The sequence below is a fragment of the Stenella coeruleoalba genome (genome assembly GCF_951394435.1).
Source record: "Stenella coeruleoalba genome assembly, chromosome: 3".
Taxonomy (NCBI): domain Eukaryota; kingdom Metazoa; phylum Chordata; class Mammalia; order Artiodactyla; family Delphinidae; genus Stenella; species Stenella coeruleoalba.
The window spans coordinates 165,125,502-165,142,758 of record NC_137148.1 but is presented as its reverse complement, the minus strand read 5'-3'; the positions used below and the strand labels follow the sequence as shown (position 1 = coordinate 165,142,758).

General features: G+C 45.9%; 1 pseudogene across 1 annotated transcript; it reads left to right on the top strand.

Moving 5' to 3' along the window:
* The first annotated feature begins 3,804 nt into the window (after nt 1-3,804).
* Nucleotides 3,805-16,327, top strand: LOC307184962 (mitochondrial transcription rescue factor 1-like; annotated as a pseudogene). Its single transcript has 2 exons — nt 3,805-3,897; nt 15,535-16,327. The product of its transcript is annotated as a mitochondrial transcription rescue factor 1-like (transcript).
* The last annotated feature ends 930 nt before the right edge of the window (nt 16,328-17,257 follow it).

Below are 17,257 nucleotides of genomic sequence, written 5' to 3'. Positions count from 1 at the left end.
GCGATACAGGTGAGTGAGCGATACAAGATCCTGGGGGCAGAGTCCTGCAGGCAGTTTAATCTTTATTTCCTTGCTGCAACATTACCTGCATATGCAAAGGTAGAAACCCAATGACCCCCCCTTCCTGTGAATAGTTTTCCTTTGGGGGTGGGCAGTGTCCTTTGGTGGGGGCAGACCCCTGATTTCCAGCTTATACTTGTTTCTCGATGAAAAATCCATTTTCTTTCAACTGCCCTTAGCCCCCTTGTAGTACTTGATGTCTCTGCCACCTGCCCTGGACATGTGACATTTCCCCAATGACTATAGTTTCCAAGCTAAGTCTAATTCTACTTTTTTATGTCCTCCCAACCCCATCACTCAAGTCTACATTAGTCTCTTTCTGCTTTAAGACCCAGGCAGTCTGGACAAGTGACAGAACTTGGAATCTTGCGTGCGTCCCCCTCCCCTATCGCCTACAGCTTTGTTGCGGGAGGCGGTCCCCGAAACAAAAGTTCGCGACGCCCGTGTAGCCGGGGTCCTTGTTTGCTGTGCTCAATGCAGCGTGAATGTGTTGGAAAAAGGGAGATGGCAGATGGCTGTTGAGGATAATGACACCGTCTTAGGAAACCAGTTGTTCTGTTTAATATTTAACATTCTCCCCTCCCTTGCTCCAAATGAAAAGCAGAGACAGCACTGACACCCCTCTAGACCAACCCCTCCCTTTTTAAAAATGTTTGGACAGAGTTGACTCTCCGGGTGGCTTTCATTTCTCAAGAAGTGAGAGAGACAGAATCCCTCTCCTCTCTCGCTCTCTCTCCGCTGACAGCTTCAGAGAACACGTGGCTGCCGCGGCTGGTGGGGGCAGAGGGGGAAGCGCCCCGCAGGCTGGGCTCCTCTGCCTTTTCCAGGGGCTCCTGCTTTCGGGGCTCCTGAGAGACTGAGCTGGGAGAAGGAACCAGAATAGAATGTAAACAGGAGGACAGAATACCTTCCCAGAGGTAGTAATCTCTGTTGAGGGTAAACGGACAGGAAGGGAGAGCTCATCCGTGTGCCCCATCTCTCCTTGGCTCCAAGTGAAGGTGCATTGAGGGTGGAGGGTCTCTGCTAGGTATCCGGGCTCCATCCTGAGTTTCCTGTTCTGAGTTGACAACTTCAGGGCAGACTTGCCATTTCCCATGCGGGCTCTTTCAAGGACAGTCCTAGGTGGGGAGAGGACGGGGGTAAGGTGGGGAGGAGGAGTCTAGGGTGTCTGTGGCTGACGCTGGCCCCTCATCTCCTACTCGGCTTCTAGTCCCTCCAATACCAAGCCCAGGCTGCAGGAAGTCTCCCAACTCCAGCCATCTTAGTAGCTGACTATTCCGTTGATATTGCTTTCCTCCAAGACACAGGGATTTGCAGAGTTACATAAAGATGTCACTCAGGGCAAATGCCATCCTCCCTCTAGATAAGACTGGTTTAAGTCAATGCTGCCCCTCCCCGTCCCCCAAAGTAAGGGGAAAGATCAGGACCGGGGTTCTGGAGGCAAAGGGCACATTTGACTTTGAACAAATGACTGGGTAAATGACCTGCAAAGTAATGCCAAGTGCAGCTCTTGGACATCACATGCTCCGGCAGAAGGTTTGACTTATTTATTTTATTATTCTTTTCGAAATGTTAGCTTACAGGACCAGAGGGCCCTTGATGGCCAAGGGCAAGTGAGGGAAGATTCTATTCCAGGATCTTTCAATCTCACTGTCTTCATAGTGACAGACAGGCAAGGGCTCTTGGCAAGCTCTCCTACCCCTTCCGGCAAGGCCAAGCCTGTCTGATGGCGGACAGTGAGCCTGACTTAACCGAGTGGAAGGGGCCGCTGGTCAGAATCTCCAGACCTTCTTCTCAAAGTGCAGACCTTGGACCAGCACCCTCTGGGAATGCAGAGTCTTGGGACCCACTCAGCCCTCAGTTAGAATCTGCATTTGAACGGGATTCCGGAGCAGCTAAGTGCTGGTCAGAGTCTTAGAAGCCCTAGGGGCATCACTCAGCCCCTCTGTGCTTCAGTGTTCCTAGCTGATGATCAGGCTAACCATGGCATCCCAGTGGTAGGGGTCCTGGGAGGCCAGGCCAGGTGATGCTCAGTGCTGGGCACATAGTAGGTGCTCACTAAATCTTGGCCACTTTTTTTTGCTGTTGCTGTTCTTGCAAGAGTTCATCAATGTAATTTGGTTTTTAAAATTTTTTTCTTTAGTTTTTATTTTATTAACCATTCAGACCTACTAGAGAATGGACTTGAGGACACTGGGAGGGGGAAGGGTAAACTGGGACAAAGTGACATATATACACTACCAAATGTAAAACCGATAGCTAGTGGGAAGCAGTCGCATAGCACAGGGAGATCAGCTCAGTGCTTTATGACCACCTAGAGGGGTAGGATAGGGAGGGTGGGATGGAGGGAGATGCAAGAGGGAGGAGATATGGGGATATATGTATATGTATAGCTGATTCACTTTGTTATAAAGCAGAAAATAACACACCATTGTAAAGCAATTATACTCCAATAAAGATGTTTAAAAAAAGGAAAAAAATTGAAGTATAGTTAATTTACAATGTTGTGTTAGTTTTAGGTATACAGCAAAGTGATATATATATATATATATATATATATATATATAAAGAATATATATATATTCAGATTCTTTTCAGATTCTTTTCCATTATAGGTTATTACAAGATAGTTTGTATAGTTCCCTGTGCTATACTTGACTACTTTTAAATTTCTCTCCAGAGCAAAGGTGTGTATCCAATTTCTTTACTTTTTTAATTATAAAATACACCCAACATAAAGTCTACTGTTCTCACCATTTTAAAGGGAACAATTAAACAGCACTTAGTATATTCAATAATGTTGTGCAACCATCACCTCTATCTAGTTCCAGAACTTTCTCTTCACACCAAAGCGAAGCTCTCTACCGATGAAGCAGTTATTCTCATTCCTCAGTCCCCCAGTGACTGGCAACCACCAATCTGCTTTCTGTCTTTACGGATTTCCCTCTTCTCCACGTTTCATAGAAATGCAGTCAGACAATAGGTGGTCTTTGTGTCTGGCTTCTTTTCACTTCTGATTTCTTCTGTAGTTCATGCTTCAGCTTTCCCTTTCTTCTGCGCGTCCCACCCATCCCTCCCCTAAGACATGCAAGTCAGATGAGTATTGGAAACATATTCTGGACCCAACTAATCCACATGTTAATTCTTAGTGACCAAGAACAGAGTGTAGGGAGGCTCATCTTCAAATATTTTTTTCAGGACTGGAAACTGGGCTATTCACTTTTTTTTTTTTCCTTTTCTAAAAATGGTTCCAATTTTGGTATCCAGCTATTTCCCCCAAGCAAAAACTATCACTACAATTTTGTTTTTCTTTTTTTTTGCGGTACGCGGGCCTCTCACTGTTGTGGTCTCTCCCGTTGCAGAGCACAGGCTCCGGACGCGCAGACTCAGTGGCCATGGCTCACTGGCCCAGCCGCTCCGTGGCATATGGGATCTTCCCGGACCGGGGCACGAACCCATGTCCCCTGCAGCGGCAGGCGGACTCTCAACCACTGCGCCACCAGGGAAGCCCTACAATTTCTTTCAGCCTTAAGGGGATGCAGCTTTTAGACGATTTCTTGAGAGTTTTAAGATCCCAAGATGTGCAATAATTGAGTCACAGTGGCACACAGTCGGTACTCAGTAAATATTTGCTGAACAAACGAAGCACATCAGGACTAATAATTAGCATCGTAATGAGTTAATGTCGTCACGTATTAATATGTTTATAACCATCCACAGCCACTGGCTGGCCGAAGTTGCAGAATGAATGAGGGAGATTGTGAAATCCCCACTAACGCAAAATACCAAGAAGTCACAAACATGTATCGAAGGAAAAGTATTCCAAAGATGCAGCTGGTAGGTAAAACTACCCACCCACTCCTGAGAACACAGAAGAGAGCAAATGCTTAACAGTTTAGTTTAAGGGAGCAACATTAGAGGAACACTCTAATGTTCCAACATTAGAGGAACACTCTCCCCTGGGAGAAGTTTTATTATTTTTTTCCTGGCAGTCTCTTCTTTTTCCTTTTAACCTTCCAGCACCAATAGAGTCAAGCAAGTTTAAGAATGATAAATGGTGTCCGGCGTATAGAACATGGGTCCAATTGTGATATTGCCCTGGACAAGAGGAATAATTGATCTACCTTTTTTTATTGGCCCTGCGGCTTGTGGGATCTCAGTTGCCCGACCAGAGATCGAACCCGGGCCACCGCAGTGAAAGCACCGAGTGCTAAGCACTGGACCACCAGGGAATTCCCTGATCTACCTTTCAATAAGTGTTCATTGTGTCCTTCCTGCTGGCCAGGCACTGTACTAGGCTTTGAGGATTCAGCAGAGGGTGGAATCATAATGGTAGCCACAGTCATAATAATATCAAACACGTCTTTAGGGAATTACCATGTGTGGGATGCTGTTCCAGGCACATTATGTAGAAATGAAATGATTTAATCCCCACAAGAACTCGCTGAAATATGTGCTCTCATCATCCTCATTTTACAGATGGGGAAACTGTAGCCCAGAGAGGTGAAGTGACTTGTCCAAGGTCACACAGCAGGAGGGGGCAGATCCAGGATCCAAGCAGGTTGGTTGCAAAGCTGGGGCCATTTCTCTATCAACTCCCATCAGTCATTTGTTGAGGAATCTTCCAAGGGTAATAACTCCCCAGCACCTCTGGCGTGTCTCTCGCTCCTGCAGCCAGAACTAGCCCCATGCAGGGAGTGGCAGGTGCTGGAGGTAGAGAGCCATGGGCATTTGTGGGCAGGTGAGGAGTTTGGGCACTGACGAATTATCTTGGAGGCTTCAGAGCAGAAGCATCTTTTGAGCTGGACTTTGGGGGGTAGGGAGATAGAAGGGCATTCAGGATGGAGGCAAAAAGTTGCAGAAGTTGGGGATGTGTTCAGGATTGGAAGTGAGGAGTCCTTTTGGGATTGGCCAACAGATGCCCTGATAGTCTATGATGAATTGGAGGGAGGAGAGACTCAGAACACAGAGGAAAGTATTACGGTCCATCTGCATGGGGCAAATGAGGGCCTGAACCATGGAAAGTGGGAGAGGAAGTATGAGGTAGAATCAGCAGCCCTGATGATGAGTAGAATGTGGGGTGAAGGAGGGAGAGAGGGAGTCCCACAATGGTTGGTGTGATCAATTCTACTGCTTTTTGGGTTTCTTACAAATCTGACCTCTAGAGGATGCCTGAGAACACCTGAGTCAGGTCAAGTCCCTCCTCTGCTTAGACTCTTCCATGCCTCCTACCTTACTCAGAGCAAAAGCCAAAGTCCTCCCTGTGGTCCACAAGGCTCCATACCATCTGTTCCTGTCACCTTCCTCTATCACCTCCCCCCATTCATCCCCTCACTCGCTCCACTCCAGCCACACAGGCCTCCTAGCTCTTCTTTGAACACACCAGACACGTTCCAGCCACAGGGCCTTTGCACAGGCTGTTGCCTCTGTCTAGACTGCTCTTCCCCCAGCCACCCTCATGGTTCCTCCCTCACCTCCTTCAGATCTTTACTCAAATGCTTCTTTCCCACTAGGGTCTTTTCTGACCACCTTCTCTAAATGACATTCTCCTTCCCCTTCCTTTTCCTCCTCTCCTGTTTTCTTTCCTCCATCGGCATATTTTACTTGTTTATCTTGTTTCTTGTTTGTCTCCCCCTCTAGAATGTGAGTTCCATGAGGGCAGGGACCACGTCTGTTTTGTTCACTGCTGGGTCCCCAGTGTCTACAACACTGCCGGACACACAGTAGGTGCTTAGTGAATATTGCTGAATGAATGAATGAATGAGTGAGTGATGGGGAGGGTAACAGAGCCATGAAACTGAAGTTGGGAGGAGGATTCAGCTTGAGATTCAGTGGCTCGCATGGATCCTGCCCACCAGCTTAAGCCCTGGAGGTCTCCCATCCTTTCTCCTTCCTAAATCCCAGTCAGTGTCCTGAAGCCGTGAAAACCATCCGGCGGTGCCAGGGGATCTGTTCATCCTGGGGGGAGGGAGTGTGTGTATCCCTGTGCCGTGATGGGCAATTGAACGAGCGGGTGAAAAATGAGACCAGCTGTGACATGGTTTTTTCTCACCAGGGGATGGACCTTTGCAGCCGTATTCACGGCTATGCTGGCGTGCTGGTCTCGGCCTAGCCTTCAGCCTTTGCCATCTGGCCTGGCATTTTATTTAGCTCTGTTCTCCTGTATGTGGGGCAATTCTGGAGTTTGGCCCCAAGCGATGAGAGCTCTTGTTGGCTCTGGCTTTTTCATTTCACCTTGCTCTTAGCTTCTCGTTGCAAAGGTGGGGTATGGGGCGAATTCACACTGCCTGAGATGGGGTGGCTTTGGGTGGTCTGAGTCAGCGTGAGAGCTCCGGTCTGTGTCTAGATCTACTTATCGGTGCCCTCAATAAGTGGGTATTTGATGCTGGGAGGCAAGAAAGCTGAAATTCTAGGGTAACTGTGAATATTTAAGTACCTTCAAGAAGATGGGGGGTGGAATTCTCTGGCGGTCCAGTGGTTAGGACTTCGAGCTTCCACTGCAGGGAGCACGGGTTCGATCCCTGGTCAGGGAGCTAAGATCCTGCATGCTGCGCAGCGTGGCCAAAATAAATTAAAAAAAAAAAAAAAAGATCAGGAATTCCCTGGCAGTCCAGCGGTTAGGAATCTGCACTCTCACTGTTGGGTTCAACCCCTGGCTGGGGAACTAAACCCCCACAAGCCACGTGGCACGGCCAAAAAAAAGAGAAGGTGGGTGGATGTTTCTGGATCACCTGTTAAGAGTTTTTTTGTTTTTTGTTTTGTTTTAATTTATTTTATTTTTGGCTGAGTTGGGTCTTCGTTGCTGTGCGTGGGCTTTCTCTGGTTGCGGTGAGCGGGGGCTACTCTTTGTCGTGGTGTGCAGGCTTCTCATTCCAGTGGCTTCTCTTGTTGTGGAGTACGGACTCTAGGCACGTGGGCTTCAGTAGTTGTGGCACACGGGCTCAGTAGTTGTGGTGCATGGGCTTAGTTGCTCCATGGCATGTGGGATCTTCCAGGACCAGGGCTCGGACCCGTGTCCCCTGCATTGGCAGGCAGATTCTTAACCACTGTGCCACCAGGGAAGCCCCTGTTAAGAGTTTTTCTACACTTTTTTTTTTGGTAAAACAGACATAACATAACATTTACCATTTTAACAATTCTTCAGTGGTATTGTGTACATTCATAATGTTCTGCATCACCACCATCCATCTCCAGAACTCTTCTCATCTTCCCAAACTGAAACTCTGTCCCCGTTAAACACTAACTCCCATTTCCCCTTCTCCCAGCCCCTGGCACCCAGCATTTTACTTTCTGCCTCTATAATTTGACCTCATATAAGTGGAATCAAACAGTACTTGTCCTTTTGTGACTGGCCTCCTTCACTGAGCATAATGTCCTCAAGGTGCGTCCATGTGGTAACATGTGTCTGGATTTCCTTCCTTTTCAAGGCCAAATAATATCCCATTGGATATTTTGTTTATCCATTCATCCATCGATGTGCACTTGGATTGTTTTCTGTTGTTACCAGTCAACACTCCCACCAACAGTGCATGAGGGTTCCCTTTTCTCCATATCCTTGTGAGCATATGTCATCTCTTGTCTTTTTGATGACGGTCATTCTAAAGGGTGTGAAGTGATACCTCATTGTGATTTTGATTTGCATCTCCCTGATGATTAGTGACGTTGAGCACATTTTCATGTGACTGTTGGCCATTTGGATGTCTTCTCTGGAAAAAAATGTCTATTTAGTTCCTCTGCCGATTTTTTAATCCATTTTTTGGTTTGTTTTGCTACTGAGTTGTATGAGTTCTTTATAGATTTTGGATACCAACCCCTTATCCCATATATAGTTTGCAAATATCCTTCCCCATTCTGTAGATTGCCTTTTTGTGTTGCTGATGGTTCCTTTTGCTGTACAGAAGCTTTTTAGTCTGATGCAGTCCCACTTGTTGATTTTTGCTTTTATTGCTCCCTGTCAAAAGTTTTCACTTCTAGGTAGAGTCTTAACACTTGCTCCTTACCTGGCTACCTGCTCTGAAGGTTGTCTGTTCAGGGTCCGGAAATCACTTTTACTATCAGCCAAATAAAACATCTGGAAAGTGACGAATGCATTTGAAGGTCAGTTCAAAATGACATTTGGATTAGCTTCGCCTTGGTTGTTAGAATCCACGGTCTGTTGAAGTTCACACTCTTCAGCCTAGAACTCAGGAGGGGATACCATTTCTTTCCGTGGGTCTTAGCAACCCTTGTTTTGTCTGGGGCTAGATTAAGATGGCTTATTGACAGATCTTAGCATACAGAGCAAGATTGGAAGGAATGAGACTGCCTAACAGAAGCTCAAACAACAAGTAGAAGAAAGAGAATGAAGGCTGAGAGAGAGAACAAGAGGAAAGAGGTGAGAGGAAATGATTTCTTGCAGAGATGCTATAATTAGCTCTCTTTTTTTAAAAAAAACTTTATTGGAATATAATTGCTTTACAATGGTGTGTTAGTTTCTGCTGTATAACAAAGTGAATCAGCTATACGTGTACATATATCCCCATATCCCCTCCCTCTTGTGCCTCCCTCCCACTCTCCCTATCCCACCCCTCTAGGTGGTCACAAAGCACCAAGCTGATCTGCTTGTGCTATGCAGCTGCTTCCCACTAGCTATCTATTTTACAGTTAGTAGTGTATATATGTCCATGCTACTCTCTCGCTTAGTCCCAGCTTACCCTTCCCCCTCCCTGTGTCCTCAAGTCCATTCTCTACATCTGCGTCTTTATTCCTGTCCTGCCCCTAGGATCATCAGAACCATTTTGTTTTAGATTCCATGTATATGTGTTAGCATACGGTATTTGTTTTTTTCTTTCTGACTTACTTCACTCTGTATGACAGACTCTAGGTCCATCCACCTCACTACAAAAAACTCAGTTTTCGCTTCTTTTAATGGCTGAGTAATATTCCATTATACATATGTACCACATCTTCCTTATCCATTTATCTGTTAATGGACACTTAGGTTACTTCCATGTCCTGGCTATTGTAAATAGTGCTGCAATGAACACTGTGGTACATGTCTCTTTTTGAATTATGGTTTTCTCAGGTTATATGCCCAGTAGTGGGATTGTTTGCTGGGTCATATGGTAGCTCTATTTTTAGTTTTTTAAGGAACCTCCATACTGTTCTCCATAGTGGCTGTATCAATTTACATTCCCACCAACAGTGCAAGAGGGTTCCGTTTTCTCCACACCCTCTCCAGCATTTACTGTTTGTAGATTTTTTGATGATGGCCATTCTGACCAATGTGAAGTGGTATCTCATTGTGGTTTTGATTTGCATGTCTCTAATGATTAGTGATGTTGAGCATCTTTTCATGTGTTTGTTGGCAATCTGTATGTCTTCTTTGGAGGATTGTCTATTTAGGTCTTCCACCCATTTTTGGATTGGGTTGTTTGTGTTTTTGATATTGAGCTGCATGATTAGCTCTCTTTTTAATAAATGCTTTGGTGTTCTCAACAGGATGCCACACCTGTGTAGATTCCCCTTGAATGCAAAGATTTCAGAGCACAAGAAAAACATTCATTGAATGAAGCCAGTGTTACTTCCATCAAGTAGTATATTAGTTAGGGAAAGGCTATGGACTTACTGATGTCCCCCTAAATTCATATGTTGAAGACCTAACCCCCAATGGGATGGTATTTTGAGATGGGAGGTAATTAGGTTTAAACAAGGTCATGAGGTTGGGGCCCTCATGATTGGATTAGTGTCCTTATACAAAGAGATACTAGAGAACTCGTTCTCTCTTTCTCCTCCATGTGAGGACACAGAGAGAAGGTGGTCATCTACAAACCAGGAGGAGAGCCCTCCCCAGGAACTGACCTGGTCTTGGACTTCCAGCTTTTTGAACTGTGAGAAAGTAAATGTTTGCTATTTAAGCCACTCAGTCTATGATATTTTGTTATGGCAGCCCGAGCTGACTAAGTCAGGAATGCTGCTGTAACAGGTAGGTTCCCAGTTGGATAAAAAGTTAAACACAGCAGAAGTTTGTTTCTAACTCACCTGATTGCCCTGGGAGGGTGTTCCTATTCAGTGGATGGCTCTCCTCCTCCACACAGTGACTCAGGGACCTAGGCCACCATGCTTTCATGGCTCTACCACACAGGGGGCCCTTAGTGTCTTCCATATCTAGCCAGGAGAGGAGAAAGGGAACTTATTGAGGGCACACCTGCTTCTTAAATCTTTGGCCCAGGGTGATACTCTACACTTCTGCTCACATTCCATGGGTAAAAATGAGTCACATGGCCATACCAATTCAAGAGGAGCTGGGAGTTTAGTCCCCGATCACTATCTATTCCCCAGGGTGTTGCCTTCATTTTGGTGGCAGTATCTGTCAAATTTTAAAACGCACATAATCTTTAAAATATTGATAGCAAGGCCACTTCTAGAATTCATCCTACAGAAAAACTTGTAGCAGCTTCATGGGGACTTATGTACAAAATGATGGCTACAACATTTTGAGGAACAGCAAAAAATGAAAAAGAGCCTGATGTCCACACTAGATAAATTCTATGGAGTCATTCGAAAACCCTATAGGAACTGGTGCGGACTGTCACTTAAGATATATTATTAAGTGCAAAAAAAGTCACAGACTTTTATGTATATATGTTTATGTACATATATGCATCTATATAGATACCTATATATATGGATACATATAAATAATCTCACAGTTTTTACAAATTCTTGTAAAAATTATTCTACATGATTGGGATTGTGTATTAGTTTTTTTGTGCTGCCCTATCCAATGACCACAAAATGACTAGCTTACCAACAGCATGCGTTTATGATCCCACAGATTCCATGGGCTGGAAGTCTGATAGGCTTGGCTGGGTTGCAATCTAGGTGTTGGTGGGCTGTGTGCCTTTCTGGACACTCTGGGAAGAAGCCGTTTGCTTTTTCATTCAGGCTATTGGCAGAAGTTGGTATTAAGCTGTTGCAGGACTGGGGTCCTGTTTCTTTGTTGGCTGGAAGCTGGAGGTTGTTCTCAGCTTCTAGAGGCCACCAGCATTCCTTGGTTTGTGGCCCCTTCATCTCAGAACTGATGACCATGGGTCAAGTCCCTCTCATGCTTCTTATCTCTCCTGCCTCACCTTCCATAGCATCTCTGACCTATTCTTCTGCCTCCCTCTTCTACTTTTAAAGGCCTACGTGATGACCTTGGGCCCATAGGGATAACCTAGGATACTCTCCCTATTTTAAAGCACGTAACCTAATTCCACTTTCTTTTGCCATGTTATGTAACATACTCATGTGCCAAGATCATGGGGGACAAAATCCTTCCTACCCCAGATTGTTTATGTTTTGGGAGAAGTGGGCCTGGCAAGGAAAAAGCTCAGTGTCAGACTTTGGGTTGGACCTCAGAGAGAGGCCTTGGGAGTCCCAGGAAACCTGCATCTACATCCCTGACCTGTCTGCTCCAGGCTGATTGACCTTGAGTGAGCCATCGCACGTCTCTGAACCTCAGTGTTATCTGTAACACGAGGGAGTAGATTTCCCACTTCCTCTGGGACTTGTGTTTGGGTGGGGATATCTGGCTTATATCCCTTTTTCTGCCCAATTCAAAGTTTGATTGTAAGGAGGAAGGGCATATCTAATTTCTCTTAATGAATTTAATGATTATTTTAGCTTTAAAAATATTTGTAATGATGTAACAAATATGCAGAAAACTGCACAAATGAATTTTTACACACGTCTGTATACTGTTTTCCCACCATCACCCAGGTAAAGGTTTAAGGAATTTCCATCCCCTCAGTGGGTTGTCAGGTTAAGCAAATTAAAAAAATATAGGAGACCACTAGTTAAATTTGAATTTCAGATAAACAATGAATAGATTTTTATCGTAAGTATATCTCATATAGCTAGACATCCTGTGTTTTATCTGGCAGTCCTACCAGTAGGCTCCCTTGTTGTTTTAGCCCAACACCCCTTCCACCCCAAAGGTCAACAGTATTCTGACTCTCATCACCATAGATTAGTTTTACCTGTTTCTGAACGTCATATCAGTGGAATCACACAGTGGGTCCTGCTCTGTGTCCGTCTGCGAGATTCATCCACACTGCCTGTGGCATATTCTTTTTCATTGCTGTGTAGTATTCTGTTTGATGGATGCATCACACCCTATTTTACTATTTTCTTGTTGTTGGACCTTTGGGTTGTTTCCAGTCTTAAGCTACTATGAATAGAGCTTTATGAACATGACTTTCAGTGGCTAGATGCAGTTAGGAGTGAAATTACTGGCTATTTTTAGTTTTAAAATTTTCCTCCCAAATGGAGAAAAAAGACATCCTCCCACACCAGTGAATAAATTGAAGCCTTGTAGGGTTACATTCCAGGCCCTGCCTGATCTTATTTTTGTTTCTTGGATGAAGGAACTTGTGGGGCATTTTTGAGTTCCCATCCTCTCTAATGTGTTTAAGGAGCCTGTGAAGTTTTAGAGAACGCTTTTCCTCTACTTTTATTTTAACTTAATTTTTGTATTAAAATTTTTAAAATCACACTTTATTTTTATTTATTTGTTTGCCTGCACTGTGTGGCTTGTGGGACCTTACTGATAGCTCCCCAACCAGGGATCGAACCCGGGCCCTCAGCAGTGAGAGGGGGGAGTCCTGACCACTGGACTGCCAGGGAATTCCCTTAATTGATTTTTTTATTGAAGTATAGTTGATTTACAATGTTATATTAGTTTCAGGTATACAGAAAAGTGCCATATATATGCATATATATATTCCTTTCCAGATTCTTTTCCAATATAGGTTATTACAGAATATTGAGAATAGTCCCCTGTGCTATACAGTAGGTCCTTGTTGTTTATCTTTCTTATATTTAGCAGTGTGTGTCTGTTACTCCCAAAATCCTAATTAGGAATCCTATCCCTCCTATCCCTCCGCCCTATCTTTCCTCTTTGGTAACCATAAGTCCTCTACTTTTAGGTACCATATCTTTTACTAATTTTTAGTAGTTTCACCTGTGGGTAGTGAAGCCTGGTGCCCAGCCCAGCTGTGTAAATGTCCCTGTCCATATGGGGGTGGTACACAGAAGGCCCCCAGACTTCCCTGCTGTCCCTCCCTCCCTGCTTTTCCCCTGGTAGCTCCTGGACCAGCCTGTATTAATCAGGAGCATCTCCAGGTACCATCTGGTTGCTATGGCAACTCAGGCTGGTCCAGGCTTGGCAATGGGGGTCAACCCCCCCTCTCAAGTGTGGTTTCAGTTTGGATTCGGGGAAGTAGACACACGTGATACCTGGTACTTCAGGGAAGTTCTATTCTGATTACATTAACAGTAAGGTTTTTTTCTGGCCTCAGGCTTAATGCCGCTTCTTTCCTTCTATTTGCTCTTCCCTCATTGTCATCTCTTTGCACCGTCTATTCGTGGAACCTGGCTGCTTCTAGGGGAAGCAAACCCCACACGCTTTGCCATTTTCTCTGCACTGTGGTTGGACAAACAGAGAGAGGGAACAGCACACCTCGTCACGGGCCCCCGCAGGTGCCAGGGAAGGACACCTGGCTGGAAGCGCCCGTTGGCCGGGGATGTGTTTGTTTCTTGTGTGTACACACAGGACAGGTGGGGCTCTGTTAAAAGCACCTGTGAGGGCTCTTCAGAGCACACTCGATGGTGTTTGCTTGAGCAGCTGTTCCCCGCCCTCCCCCAGCTTCCAGGCTCCACCCACCTGCCACAATAGCCACCTGAGAGCCAATGTGGACCAAGCGCTTTCCATGGCCTGGTGCTGTGCTCAGGGCGCTGCCTTCCCATGGGTTAACCCACTGACCCCTCACAATGGCTCTCTGTACTACTTATGATTATCCCCACCTCGTGCAGGAGAAGACAGAGACTCAGAGGATTAAGTAATGCTGGGGACCACACAGCTAGTTGGTTGCGTGCTGGGGTTGGACCAGGCTCTGGAATAAGCCTTCTTTCCCACCACGCTTCATCCCTTCCTTACTTAGGAGAAGTCCTGGATCCCCGGCAGCAGTTTTCTAGGTGCTTGATGATGTTTTCTTGGGTAGACGCAGCGCTAAGACCATTCATTCAGGTAAGAAATATTTAAGGTGTCAGGGACCCAATGGCAAACAATACAGGTCAAGATCCTTGTACGTACGGCACAAACATCCTGAGATAACGCCCCACGAGGAAGACCTCATTGGAAGCTGTGATGGGGAGTGCCTGCATCTGACCATAGCCTGAATGATGAGAGGAAGCTGAACCATCAGAGATGATGAGTTGGTCTTCTTAGGAGAGGCTGGGAGAGCTCTCATTTCTTTGAAGCCTTTAAGCAGAGCAAGAGGAAATAGTCAGGAGGGAGATTAGCCTCTATTCCCACACCTGGTTCTTTGCACCCATCTCCTTACACCTCTGGGTGTTGAGGTGACTCTTGCAATATTTGTGCATGAGATTTAGGCTTCTAATTCTACTTCATTCATGCCGGCCTTCCAGTGGGTTTACTTTTCTTGGACAGACACTGGGAGGCTAGTGGTGGGGGCTGATAGGTGGAGAAAATCAGTCTGAGGTTAAAAATATGCTGTTGGGTGAGCTGTGGATCTGAAAGCCATGGGCCATCTCACTCCTAGAAGAACCAAGGTCCTGAGTGATTTGCCCCGTCACCTCCCCACCCTCATCTCCTCTACTCTCCTCCTCACTCACAGATACCCAGGCCCCTTCGTTGTTCCTTGAGCAAGTCACACACAGCCAAGCCTCAGGACCTTTGCATGTTCTGTTCTCTCTGCCTGGAACACTCTTCTCGCAGATACCCAGCAGAACTACTGCGTCACCCCCTTCAGGCCTCTGCTCAGATGTCACCTCCTCAGTGAGGCCATCTCTGACCCCCCTATTTAATACAATAACCAGCCCACCCATCACTTCCTGTCATCCTCTGCGGTGAGCGGAATTGCATCTCCTGCCCCCAAATTCATATGTTGAAGTTCTAACCCACAGTAGCATGTGATTGTATTTGGAGAGAGGGTCTTTTAAAGACATAATTAAGGCTCCTCTTCCCTGCCTACACTCCTGCCAGGTCTCCCTGTGAGTCTATCGCATCCTGCCTGGATCTGGCCAGCTTGGGATGCCCTGTGGACCCCGGGGGCTGTAGGGTCTGTGGGAGCCCAGTGGGATGAGGCTGTCTGCCCCTGGGTCTGGCTGCTCCTGCTGGCAGCAGGCGCAGATCGGGAGCTCAAGGATGCTGGTGTCCAGTTTCCCTTGACCTTGAGGACCCGGGAAGGTCATTTGCACCATGGCTATGGCTAGTGTCAGATTGCCCAGCAGTGTTTAAAGAAAGTCAGATGCCTGGATTGGACTCTGCAGAGACACCTTCACACGAACACTGTGTTTCCTGGAATCAATACTTTTGTTTTTCTAGTACCAAGTTAAATGCGTCACATTATAAAACATTTTTGTTTTTTTGGCCGCACTGCACAGCTTGCAGGATCTTAGTTCCCCGAACAGGGATTGAACTGGTTGCAGTGGAAGCACAGAGTCCTGATCACTGGACTGCCAGGGAATTCCCATAAAACACTTTTGTGTAACATTGTCTCACTGAGACTCCCAAGGCTTTTAATATCTCCAGAATATATTTTCCAATTTTCCATAAGACTCAAAAGTCATATAAGCTCTAGGAAATCCACTAAAAAGACTCTTCAAAAAGTAGAAGATGGAGGAGACTCTGATGAAGAGAGTGACCATAATGAGTGAGCAGGAAGAGAAGCCTGAGGACGACCCCACTGGGGTCAAAGATTATAAAGACCTGAACAAAAGTAGCTCAGTCTTTTTGGTATGATGTTATTCAGAAGCTAGGCCTAGATATCAGAAGAAATAAAGTAAACCCCACAAAGGTGAACTCAGGCTAAATGGGGGAAAATTATGGAAGAAAAGCAGCATGGTGAAAGTGGGAGATAGGTTGGATCTTCTAACGGGAGAGGATAAAGAAGCAGAAACAGAGACGGTGATGCAGATTCTCCTGAAAAAAAAAAGTGTTTAAAGAGAAGACTGGCAGTGAGAAATACAGAGTAATGTTCCGACAGTGGAAGAAATTGAAATTGCCTAAAAAGAGTATGCTCAAATAAATGGATTCCTTTTCAGCAATAAACCTGCTTTTTAGTGGTGGGGGAAGGGGCCAGGTTAAAGAGAGGACTTTTTTAAAAAAAAAATAAAGTTCTCCTACCATTTGGGGAAAAAAAGAAAAAAAAAGAGGTAATTAAGGTAAAATGAAGAGGAAATTAGGACACAGACACACCCAGAGGGGAGACCATGTGAAGACACAGGGAGAAGCCAGCCATCTATAAGCCAAGGAGAGGCCTCAGAAGAAACCAACCCTGCTAACACCTTGATCTCAGATTTGCAGCCTTCAGAATTGTGAGGAAATAAATTTCTGTTGTTTAAGCCACCCTGCATGTGGTACTTTGTTATGGCAACTCCAGCAAATGAATATACCTTTCCTGCTTAATTGCCCTCCACTGCGCTTTTCAACTCCTAATCCCCACACGATGTACTTATTTTGTTCAGCGTCTACCTCACCCTCTAGAACCTCCATGCCACGAAGAGGGAAACATTCGCATGTCTCATTTACACTGTGTCCCCAGCACCCAGTGCAAGGCCTGCACACAGTGGCTGCTCGCTCAGCGTTTGTTGAGTGAATAAGTGAATGAAATGGAGACAAAGATCTTTTCCGGGCTCTCAGTCCCTCTGGGGCTGAATATCCACCTGATATATTCATGAGAGGCAAGAACTCTGTCCCTTTTCTCTTTTTAAAGAACCAGCCAAGGTGGCAAAGAGCGGGCTCACTCACAGATGGCCATACCCTGTGTGGATTTTTAAAACGACCTTTGAACTCGCCCTTTTAGTTTTCTAAATGACACTCTGGAGCTCACAGGACCCAGGGACCAGCCGAGAGTGAACAAGCAGGCTCTTGATGACCCATTTTGCCGAGGACAACACTGAGATGCTGAGAAATACGGGGTCCCACCCTCCGTGGCGGGCACCTGGGAGGTGGACCGAGTGCTCTGCGACACAGCCTCGTAGTCTTTTGCTCCATGGTGCTGCCTCTGTTGCTGGGCAGCTCCTAAGAACTGGCTTCCCAGCCCCGAGTTGCCAAGGAAATACTAAATCCCGTTGGGCCGGGCCTGGGGTGTATTTTGACTTCCTGTAAAGGAGGCCAGCCCCCTGTGCGGTCCTCCGACCTCCCTTCTCT